At 37.9% G+C, this 11,970-nt stretch overlaps 1 protein-coding gene across 1 annotated transcript in view; it reads right to left on the bottom strand.

Moving 5' to 3' along the window:
• Positions 1 to 10,211: 10,211 nt before the first annotated feature.
• CAPSL (calcyphosine like) overlaps positions 10,212 to 11,970 on the bottom strand; it is a 34,880-nt gene continuing 33,121 nt past the window's right edge. Inside the window, exon 6 of the mRNA XM_039842672.1 lies at positions 10,212 to 10,765. The gene's annotated coding sequence lies outside the window, so the exon portion shown is untranslated. The remainder of the gene's footprint in view (positions 10,766 to 11,970) is intronic.

The following is an 11,970-nucleotide window of genomic DNA, read 5'->3' as shown; positions in this document are numbered from 1 at the left end:
AATAATATGAAATGCTATAATGAAGGCAGATTCAAAGTGCACCATAGGAGACAGGGAAAATACAAAAGTGACATCTGCATATAGTGGAAAAGCAGAATCTGCCCCGTGTGTAAATGCAGAAGACATCTTCCACCAGATGGACGTGTATTCTTTACCTTTTGCAGAAATAGGAGCCAAGGTGACCTCAAAGGGGAGGTCATCCCACAAAACCGCATGCCCAACCTAGCTTTCTTGTACCTTATTCAGAGAGGCCCTATGAAGTATTTGTTGTTATTATTTCTGACTTATGGAAAAATTGAGACACAGAGAAGACAGGTAAATTTCTCAGCCTTACATGTTAAATCAGGACTGGAAGCCATAAATTTGTATCCCTGAAAAAATAAACAATCTCTTAAAGAAATAAATGAGGAGAAAAGTCGAGATCCTTCCAGCTTCAAAATCCTCTATTTCAGTGCTGCTTGACATAGGTTATAATTTGAATTTGGTGTGTGAATGTCTGTCTGTTACTGGAGACATTTAAAATCCATTTATTATACTCCTATAATATAACTGCTGCTAATGCTTGATTACGTACTCAGAGACAATGTATAATATAAGGTTACAAATTTGCTCTGATCAACCTCTTTTTTTACTAAGCAAGAAAAACTTCTGGTCAGAGACAATGTATAAATCAGAAATGAAAACTGCTAGTTCTGTATAGCATGAAATGGAAAGAAAACTGATAAACAGGCAGCTAATTTGGTTAATTCAACAACCACATCTGGATCTCGGGAGCCCTGGCTAATTGGGTTGATTTTCTACCAGCCTTTGCATCTCCTGTCATTCTGATTTAATGGGAATTTGTTTCAGAAAGCCAAGTGTAGGCTGTTTTAAATGCACATACTTGTGTTTTCATAGCATTGCTAGAAGTAAGACAGAACCCACCAGGGAGATGGTGATAATACATGGATGAACAAGTAAAACAATGAAGATCAGATGGCATTTCTGCCATCTCAGTGGTTTTTCTTTGGAGTTATTCTTTAAAATATCCATTGTCTACTACAGCGAGGGTCTCTGATTTGACTGAGTTCTTTCCACATGCATTACAAACATTTCGCAGAGCTGCTAAGTATATAAGTAACTGACATGTATTACCACCTTGTATTTAATTAAATTCTATAAAACTCTCCACGACTTGTCTTCTGTGAGAAATATGGGTAGCGCGGTATCCACAATGGGCCACAGTTCTCCTCAGCTACTGGAAACATTTTGGTGTCATTTGCTGACATTATGTGGGTTTGGATTTTCAGGGGAAAATTTTTCATCAATTAAGTGATTAATTCACACATTAATGAATTAACAGAAGTTTATTAAAGATCTGCTTTCCCTTACTTTGCTCTATGCTGGGCACTGGGCTTACAGAGATAAGATGGGATGTTCCCATTCATGATCATGTGGGGACAAAAACACATAAATAGGAACAGTTACAATGTTGTATCATTACTTTAAAGCAAAGTGTTACCAAGATTCTTAGCTTTAAGTAATAAAAATCCATTTTAGCTACTTTGAGCAGAAAGGGAATTGATTAAAGGCTATGAGAGGGCTATCTATCTGGGAGGGTCAAAGAACCAAACGCAGAGACCACAGAGTCACTCCTCATCCCTACCACTGCCACCACCAGCCTCAGAGCGGACTCACAGCACCGTCTGGTGACTTTGCATCACTGGTTGCCAGATTAAAGGCAGAGCTCAAGACTGTGGTCCACTGCAACTACGCCTATCTCATGTGCCTGAATGCTAGCAATAGGGAGCAGAGAAGAGAATAGCTAATCGTTTTCATCTTCTATAGTAAGAGGCAGGCTCTGCCTTGTAGAGTGAGGCATTCCCCAAATAGTGAGGTTCTGCTGCTGGTGAAAAATAAAAAAAGGACACACACACAAGGATGCCTTAGGGAAGAAGCGCCAGGAAGAGTAATATGGAGGAAGTTGCAGAGTAAGTAGGTGTGTGTCAGATGAAGGAGCCTGGAGAACAAAAACAGTGTTTTCTAGCAGAGGAAACAGCATGCTCAAAGTCATGGGGCTGTGACAGGATATGGAATATTCAGGGAGTTACAAATGAGCTGGGCGATGTCTTCTCTGTCTCAGCTGGAAACAGTAGGGTGTTAGTGGTTACTTCCAAAAGTCAGACATAGGCACTTTCATAAAAAATAATATGTATCAGCTGATAACATTTTATTTTAATCAAAAACATATGTCTGCATGTTCAATCACCACTCTCGTTACAAGGCCAAGGCCATTCCTTTGGGTGAGGGGACATCGACTGTGGTTCCATGTTGTCTTTCGTAGATAACACACACCACAACATATCATTTACCCTTTCTAATTTTTTTTTTAATGGAACAGAACTTTCAAACGCTTTAAAAAAAAACTCTAAGTGCAGATGCCTAACTGTTTAAAGGTATCCCCTCATCCCAATCTTTTAACATCACTTTTCCAATCCTATGCTAGCAATGTTCTTTTAATATGCCTTCATCAAACCTTTTCAAACCATTCAAGGTAGTTCTCATAGATCAATATCAGTCTTTCTTCACATACTCATATTTCCTCAGCTTGCATAATATGTACATACAAACACAGACATGTATAATATACAATAAAAAGCACGAATGGCCTAAACGAGTTTGAGCACCCATGCAACTGATTTTTGAGAGGTTATGTCTCACTTGTTGGGTGCAGTGTGTACTATAGGTCAGCCTGCTAGCAGCCAAGTCTCAATGTGGGTGTCAGTGTATCTCACTGGGAGAATGGAGAGCACTGGGACATTTGGCAGATGATTCGGTAGAAGCCATCTCCAGGGATCTACTTAGCTTAACATTCCTAGTCCAGAGAGTCCGCCAAGCAGTGGTTGAGAAGACACTTGGCAAAATTGGTGGGGTCGATGGTTAAGCATTTGACATACAAGACTAAGAAGTTTTTATTAGTCTGCAAGGAATAGGGGTACTTGAGAGAATTTTAATCAAGGGTGTGGCATAATAAATTTCATGTGTATATCGGGGTTTAAATAGGAATCTTATAGCACCTTCTACCTACCTATATTGTCCCCACACTCATTTGTAATTACTTAATTTGTCTGACTCCCCCTTTGGGCTTCTAAGCACTCTGGCAGAGAAGACTATGACTTATTGGGGTTTATTGGGGTTAAATATAGTACCTAAGGTCTAGAAAGCACTCAATCATCAATCATAAATGTGGAGTGAATTAATCAACATATTAACAGATTAGATTGTATTTGTCAATGTGCTTTCTCATTGCCATTCAGGAAAGAAGAATGTTAGGCTAGGATGTTCAGACAGAGGTAGACACTGCATCCCTGAGAGAATAGCACATCTGGACAGCCACATATAAGAAGTCAGTTGTCTTCCCATTCACAGTTACCTCCCCAGCTGCATTCTTAACCACTGTGACCACAGAAGTGGGGAAACAATGAGGTGGTGTGGGGTGGGGCGGGGTGGGGAGAGAACTTTCCAAAGTTTCATTTCTCTGATGAATATCTGTATTTAATTTTGTTTGTTCATTTATTTAGTTTATTTTAGATGGACTTTGAAGTCTCACCAACTTCTGAATTTTAATAGTTTGTGGCATTCGTGTGGGATTTGTGTAGAGCTCACAGCTATTCAAAGGAAATGCATAAAATGGGTCCAGGAATATGTTAACATTCCTCAAGACAATAGTCAAAACTAAATGCAAACAACACACAAAGCCCCTGAGGTTTGAAAAATAACGTTTCAGTGCTGAATTCTGCAGAAACACTTGAGTTAATCTTGTGGACCCCTCAACTGTAAATTATGAGGACCAGTTTCTTTCTATTTTGGGTAAAGATTTCTCATCAAGAAGAAGAGAATTTATAGAGTTGAAAATAACATTTTTTTAATGACAAATTAGTTGCTTCAAAGTATAAATTGCATTAGTCATTAGACAAAAATACAAAATAATCAGAATACATTTTAATATTAAACTAAAGATATTGTTATCCACTGATAACAGTGAAATATTACTTTTAAAGCCTAAGGGATAATTAGTTTAATTGAATAGAAGTTCAAAATATGCTGTAGTGTGAGACTGATAAATATGCTGCAAAATCTATTTTACATATAAATAAACTTTTATGAATTCAAGTGTGAAGTCAGTGGTAAAATAGTAAAAGTACACCATTAAATTTAAAAGTAAAGAAACTCCACTCTCACATTTAACATCATTCTAGAAATGCTAGGAAATGCAATTAGACAAGAAAACAAAGTAATAAGCATAAATATTAAACAGGAGAAACCAAGTGATTGTTATTGGCAGATGAAATGATTGAATATCTGGAAAAGAAAAGGGATCAAGTAAAATAAAATACACAAAAAGTCACAAAGACTTCGTTAAGGTCTTTGATTATAATACTTTCCTATGGTGAGCTATTTCTAAATCTTCATTGAATCTCTATTACTAAACTGACTTGTTCCCTAAAATTCAAGAAACACAGATGTATATAACAAAGAGAGACCTCACTCCCTACTCCCATGCCTCATCATACACATACACACATACGCTGTTTTTCTAAATACCATGTAATAAAATACATGTTTAAGAAGAGCCTACATGATTCTGGAGATGAAAAAAATTGAAAAGCGACTAACTATATGAATGATTATAACATTTTATTTATTTTTAAAGGTAATATAAATTACTTTCACCATTTAGAAGTGACAAAATGATAATAATTATCGGTGGGGGAAAAAAACATGGAATTATTTGCCTAGAAATTATAGATGTGGCTGGTTATATTTTCTTTATTTCTTTTTCTTTTGCACAGAGCAATCAATGGACTAGAATAGAGAAACCATGTGTCTAGATTTATGTACTTACAAAATTTCATTCATTTCTAACTAGTGGAGAAAAGGTGGATTATAAATCCCACTTAGATCAAAAATATAAATAATTTTTAAAATGAAAACAAATATGCTAGACGACATCGGTGAATCATTTTATACTTTTTGGATGTGGAAAGCATTTCTAAATAAGTCATAAAAAATAAAACTGTAAATAATAAATAAGACATAAAACCCAGAAACTATAAAATAAAGATTAATATATTTCATTACATAAAATGTAAAATACTGGTGATTTCTTTATTGCATTAAAAAAAATCCACAACAACAACAACAATAAAAAAACACAAAAACCTAGAAAAGTATAGTAACAATTAGACAGGCAAAATGCTAAAATGCTTAATGTCCAAAGAATCTTACATGTCAATAAGTAAAGGAGGAACAATGAGAGAAGGAAATTTATAAAGCACATTAACAGATGGTTTACAAAATAAGTGAAAATGACCTTTAAAATATGAAAATGTGCTCAGTCTCATTCAGAATAAAACCGTTCAAATCAAGTAAATGAATATTTTTTTGCCTATTAAATTGTGAAAATTAAAAAGATTGATAAATGTCAGTGCTGGAAAGGGTATAGCAAAATAGGTTTTCTCATATATTGTTGGTAGTAGTATAAATTAGTACAAATTTTAACAGGGCAATTTGGAAACACATAGCAAAAATTTTAATGGGTATACCCAGAAATTCCATTTTTAAGAAAACAATCACAGAAGAACTCAATATATATATATGTATGTATGTATGTATGTATGTATGTATAAAAAATACCTCTGCAGCACTGTTTAAAATTTTAAAAAATTGTAAATATTTTTAAAAATATATGGCATATTCATACTATGGACTATTAACGAGATCGTTAAAAGAACTATAGTAAAGCTTTATATATCAACAAAGAAAAAATGTCTATTTTTGTCAAAACTCTGACCCATTTTATCAAAAGTTTTTAAGAAGGGGAAGCTGCAGAGGTCTCTACCTTTCTATTACTCGCTTCCTTTATCAGTCACACAAGGAGAAAAAAATAGATTGAGCAGTGGATCTGTTAGCTATGGCTACATTGATGCTCAGTAACAAACATGCCAAAACTCGGTGATTTCAAATATCAACTGAGATAACACCCTCCACTCTCCCCTGCATAACAGATCTAAGAGCCAGGGAATAGCCTTAAGTGGGAGTCCCAAGAAAGATTTAAGCTATATTTTCTGCCAGCCATTTTAAATGGGGGTGAAGGGGGTGCTCCAATCTGGGTGTCTATTAGAGACAATAAAGTAATAATTATTATATATCTGACTCATAAACTGTCATATAAAGATACATATATACTCAACAAAAGGGGCTTAGAAGAAAGAAAGAACAAGTCAATCTTGCTGGAAAACTTAAGAAAGCTTTGTAAAGGCTTTAACTTTTGAATCGGGCCTTGAAATATGAGCAAGTTTAGTGATTAATGACTTAATTTGTTTCAACTCCACTGGGTGCTATGCAATTCAATTCTGGCACTAACCACTCAGAGTTGAAGACAGATCCCACAAGTTAAAAGGCACCGTTTCCAACAGGAATTCTCTTATTTCAGGTGTTTACTTCTTATTGGTGGCAGGGGGTGGGGAGCCCGGCCCCATGTATTTCTGTATTAGTCGGAGTTCTCCAGAAAAACAGAGTAGTGTGTGCGGTGTCTGTGTGTGTGTGTGTTTTGTGTATGTTAATGCGTGTGTGTGGCGTGTGTGTGCGTGTGTACATGCTGTGTGTGTGTGTGTGTGTGTGTGTGTGTATAGAGAAAGAGATAAAATGATTTATATTAAGAAATTGGTTCACATGATTATGAGGGCTGACATATGTTAAATCTCTAGGGCAAGCTGGCAGGCTAGCATCAGGTATGAGTTGACCTTGCAGTTTTAGGTCTGAAGTCTACAGGGCGGGCCAGGCAGACTGAAAACTTGGGCAAGTTTTCTATATTGAAGTATTGAATTTATAGCCAGTTGGTTAAAAATGCAGGCCTCTACAATACGCTCAGTTTCAGTAATTTACTAGAATGACTCACAGAACTCAAGAAAGCTCTATACTTACAAATTAAAGTTTTATGATAAAGGATACAAACAAGGAAGACCAGCCAAATGAAGAATCATATAGGACAAAGTCTGAGAGGAAATGCAGAGTTCTCTCTTCTCGTTTCCTGGAATCAAGGTGAGCCACCCTCCCAGCACATCAATGCGTTTACCAACCAGGAAGTACCACTTGAGCCTCAGTGTTCAGAGTTTTCATTGGGGTCCATTACGTAGGCATGCTTGATTAAATCATTGTCCAGGTGACCAAACTCCATCTCCAGCACCCCTCCCCTCCTGAGAGGTCAGGCTGGCCCGAAGTTCCAACTCTCTAATCATATGGTTAGTCTTGCTGATGACTAACCCCAACTCTGAAACTGTCTAGGTGCTCTCCATGAGTCACCTTCCTATGATTTATTAAACCATGTTGATTACTAATGTTCTCTTCTGACTTAATTTTTTCTTCTAATAGGAAACAAGAAAGTACCTGATTTCTGTGGTTGGTTAACTGTAGCTACAGTGAGGCATATTCTAAATATCAAGGAAGCTAGAAAGCCCTCAAACCAACATTAAAATTACTGTGATGTTTTATGCACAATGAATTAGAACAGGGGTATATAAAAGTACCCTAAAGAGACAAACATCACCCCAGAAAGGCAAGGCAGGCCTGATCCTGATTGATTTCATAGACATGTCTAATTAACACATCTGAAGTGAAGAATGTGTCCTTCCTATGAGTTGTTTAGCATCTATGAAGCATTGAAAAAGAGAGGGGTAAGAGAGGGCATCTTTACTAATCTCCTTCAGGGACTGTTGGGAAAAAAATATTATGGTCTCACTGGCAAAAGGAATGCAATAAACTGTCAGTCTAATATCATTAAATATTCTAATCTTCATGCCCTTTGTTCTGATTCCAATGGCCAAATGACTTCATAATTATAATTAGATTTCCAATAAGAGATCTGACTCTAAGTCAAAAATTTTCTCATTTACCAACAGAAATAACTTGTTCCAGTTTGAGTGATAGAACACAGCTATAACTCTCCACAAAAAGCTCCCAGGTAACCAGAGATAGGAAATTCCTAGGCCCTGTATTATAGAGGCAGATAAAGAATGAGTTGTCTCAGTGTTGTGGCAGCACGAATTTCAAAGCCTGGAATAGGGCTATGAGGCCCAAGTAACAGGACTTACCGATTAGAGAATTACTACCTTATAAAGCTGTAGAAGTTGTTTTCTCAATGGTTCACATGGCTAAGGATAGAGAGAACTCAGTTCTACGCTCCTCAGACCTGGCAAATATCTCACTCCATGTTGGCTACCAAGACACACCCCCACTCTAACACATGCTTCTGTAAAACAATGGAAGGCAATGGGGACTGCTATTTCAAGTGGCGGAGACAGCTAGTTGTCCACCAAAATTTGTACTCTCTTGCCACCACATTGATTTTCATTGGCAATAAAATTTCCTGCCCAGGACTATACTTCCCAGTCTCCGTTGCATTTAGATGTAATCTTGTGACCAGTGATCATCAAATGGAATGCAAGCAGAAGTGATGTGTGTCACTTCCAGGCCAAAGCCTTTCAGAAAGCTTTTCAGTCTTCTCTACACCCTCTTCCCCTTCAGCCACGTGGAGATTACATTGATTACAAAGCGCTAGAGAACAGCAGAACCACAGGATGGAGGGATCCTGCAAACCGGAATCACTACATGGAGTGAAACTATTCACTGACCATGAACAGCAGATACATAATACTGTTTCATTAGAAAAAATAAATGTATACAGCAGGTCCTCGAATAACGTTGTTTCGTTCAACATATTTTCATTATAACCTTGATGAGATGCTGTAAGAACTTAGCACTTGTTGATATCAATTAGCCTACGGTAAAATAAGCTTCATTATACATCGTTTTGCTTAAAGTCACAGAACCTATCATCGACATTAATTGAAGAATTACTGCATTGTGTTTGAGCTTTTGTAAAAGTTAAAGGTTTATTTGTTACAGCAGCTATCATTACCCTAACATACTATATACGTGTTCTCTTGCACTGCTTAGCAGTATCTGAGAACAAATGGCTAAAAGCCACCCTGTACTTAGAGCTTTGTTGTCATTCTCTTACATCCTCAGACCCAGGTAAGATTCTCTGATCTGGTCTCAGCAAACATGAGAATTGTATTCTCCATGGTAAATTAATGGTTTAGCATTTCAGTTTTAGCATCAGTTGCTATGAGCTTGCTCAATGTAGGTCTCTCAAGACATGAACCTATGCCCAGTGGACTGATACATTTAGATCTTTGAATCCAAAAGGTCGCAGAACTCAGTTTTGGTCTATGAGAAATTCTTCAATTGAAATGTAACCACACAAGGCCTCTTGGAAGTGCTCTTCTAAATGTACCTGGGAGGCACTTATGTTTTCTCTGATACTTCCTTTATATTTTCATGAGTTTAAAGATGAGGAAAGAATGGCCCAGCAGTCAAAAATCATAAATTATGACGGCCAACCAGAGGTAAGCAAATAATATGCCAAATGCACTAGAAATGTACAAGCTGGTATCTCTCTACCCCGCAACCCACCTCTCAGTGTTACCTGAAGACCAGAGGCATCAGCATTATAAAGAAGCTTGTTAGAAAGGCTGACGTCCTGTCCCCCCACCCAGACTTGTGAATCAGAATTAGCATCTTAACAAGATCCGCCTGTGATTTGTGTGCTCCTTAAAGTTTGAGAAGCACAGCTTTTGCCTCCCATCTCCTCTCCCACCCTCACTTCTACCCCTTTTCCAAGAGGAACAGCCTGTGGGCATGTGTGTTAATCAACTTATGCCATTTTTGTTACCCGAGAAGCAGTTATTAGAGGAAGAGAAGTGGGTCAGGAAACCCGACATCATCCACTTCGTGGAGGAACCGAGAAGTGGATGCAAAAGATGAGTTCCTAAAAACACTTGCAAAGTCCTCCTCCCTGGGTTGCCCTAAAGCTCCAGAAAGCCTCCAAGGTTTCCGACAGGCGCTTCCTTTTCCCTGTGCATTCTCTTTCATCCTCAGAGGCTGATGGGTAAGTGAAGCCACTCCATGAAAGCCCCGCTTTCATCGTAGCCAGCCAGCTGGGCTCACCTTCCTTTTCTGACCAGAGGCACTTATGTGCCTTGTTCATGCAAGTGTGGGGATTTGCCGAGTTTAAATGTCTGAATTCAAATATAAATCTAGCCCCCAAAAGTTACTAAATTTCAGCATAAAATAAATTTTCAGCATAAAATAAAGTGTTCACCGAGAGAAACCTAAAAATAAGTGAGCTCAGGAAATTTTACACAATGGATGTTCTTTTAATTCTTTTATTATCGCTTCCTGCTACAGACTCCAAAGACAGTCTATAAAGTGAAGCTGTGGGGAAACAGCTCTGTTTATGCCTGTAAGAGGAACAATTATAACAAGAAGTGTATTTATTATTTCACCTAAGAACTACTGCCCAGTCTCAGTTCGTGGTTTTTATTTCTTCCTTTCTTCCTTCTTTTCTTCCTTTCTTTACAATTTAAAAATATGTCCTCAGGCATTTAAGGAAATTAACTTATCTAGGTAATTAAGATAGTGAAGATCTATTGATTTTACAATTCCAGATCGTTCAGAAACGTTAGTTTATACCTTACCGAGATCTATAGCATTGGACTTCTTTCAAACTCATCCCACCCTCCGGGAGTCCCTGATTTCCAAAGGAATTAGCAGACAAAAGTCATAATCTCCAAGATTTTGTCATCATTAAAACGAAATAGGCATCGGTGTCAATAGAAGCGCTAACACCAGCATAGTAGTTTAAAAAGTCTTCTTTTGAAACCTGAGGGGGATCAAAGGCAAGGGAGAAAAAAAGGAAATGGTGTCAGAATATGTTGAATCATAGTAGAGCATGCTACGTTCTTCCCAAAATATTTTCTAATGAATTTGATTTGCCACTGGCAGTCAAGCTGGGTCAGGTGGGTCAGGAAGCCTGGCTTTCCTTTCCCCTCAGAGGTGGCTCTCTGAGGTGGGACATTTGCAAGAGTCACCAAACACCCACCTGCCCACTGGCCAGGTATAGCTCCCCCATAACCATTACTTTTTTTTCATTAAGATAAAAATCTCTAGAGCTGTGCTATCCACTACAATAGCCACTAGTCACATGTGGCTTCTGAAATTTAATTAAAATAAAAAATGATGAAAAATTGATTTCCTCAGCCACACTTTCAACCACTCAATCGCCATACATGGCTAGTAACTGACATCTTGGAGGGTGCAAATACAGAACGTTTCCAGCATCACAGAAAGTTCTATGGGACAGTGCTGCTCTAGAGCGTAGTTCGTGTGATCATACTGTTATTATTAATACTTTAGGGTAGAGAAGTTAATAGCTAAATGAACAGGTAAAAACTCTTTAGAGAAAAGGAGTTTAGACCAAACACTTAAGTAGGGACAGAACTAGAGAATGGGGCACTTCCCATGATGCTCAGGCACCAGGTGTACAGTGATGCCTATCATTCTACAGCAGGGTGCAGAGACTAGCCCTATGGGAGATGCTAGAGCACAAACTCTCCCAACTTCCCAGCTTTGACTGGGATGTGTATTGGTGCTTCATGGTTGGTCCTGTGCTTCCTGTGAAGTTAAGAGCAAGACACAAAGAGCAGGAGTCAGCGCCTCGATTCCACCTCTCTCTCCTCCGTCTTAACCTCCCTTGTTCCCTAACACCAGCCCATAGGGTAATATTATTCCCCACAGTCCTAGAAGCACCACTCAGAGGTTGGGCATTCTGAGAACTTGCTTGACCAGCTAGATGGAAGGAGTCCAACCCTGCAGGAAAAGGAATATTAATGTCAAATTTTTAAACTCTCATTCTTGGCTGTCAGAATAATGGTTTTATGAGTAATTACATTTTGTTCTTTTAAGAGTACAAGAGTGTGCAATTTGAACAGCACCTTATCATTTTCAAAGAGCTTCCATCACCTGTAACTGAAACATCACACAAGTAACATTTTTAAATGATCCAAGAACACCGTCAGACAAAATAAA

Source organism: Pteropus medius, unplaced genomic scaffold (assembly GCF_902729225.1).
Source record: "Pteropus medius unplaced genomic scaffold, Ma_sr-lr_union100, whole genome shotgun sequence".
NCBI lineage: Eukaryota > Metazoa > Chordata > Mammalia > Chiroptera > Pteropodidae > Pteropus > Pteropus medius.
Note: the sequence above shows the minus strand (reverse complement) of the source record. Positions and strands in the feature narration are given on the sequence as shown.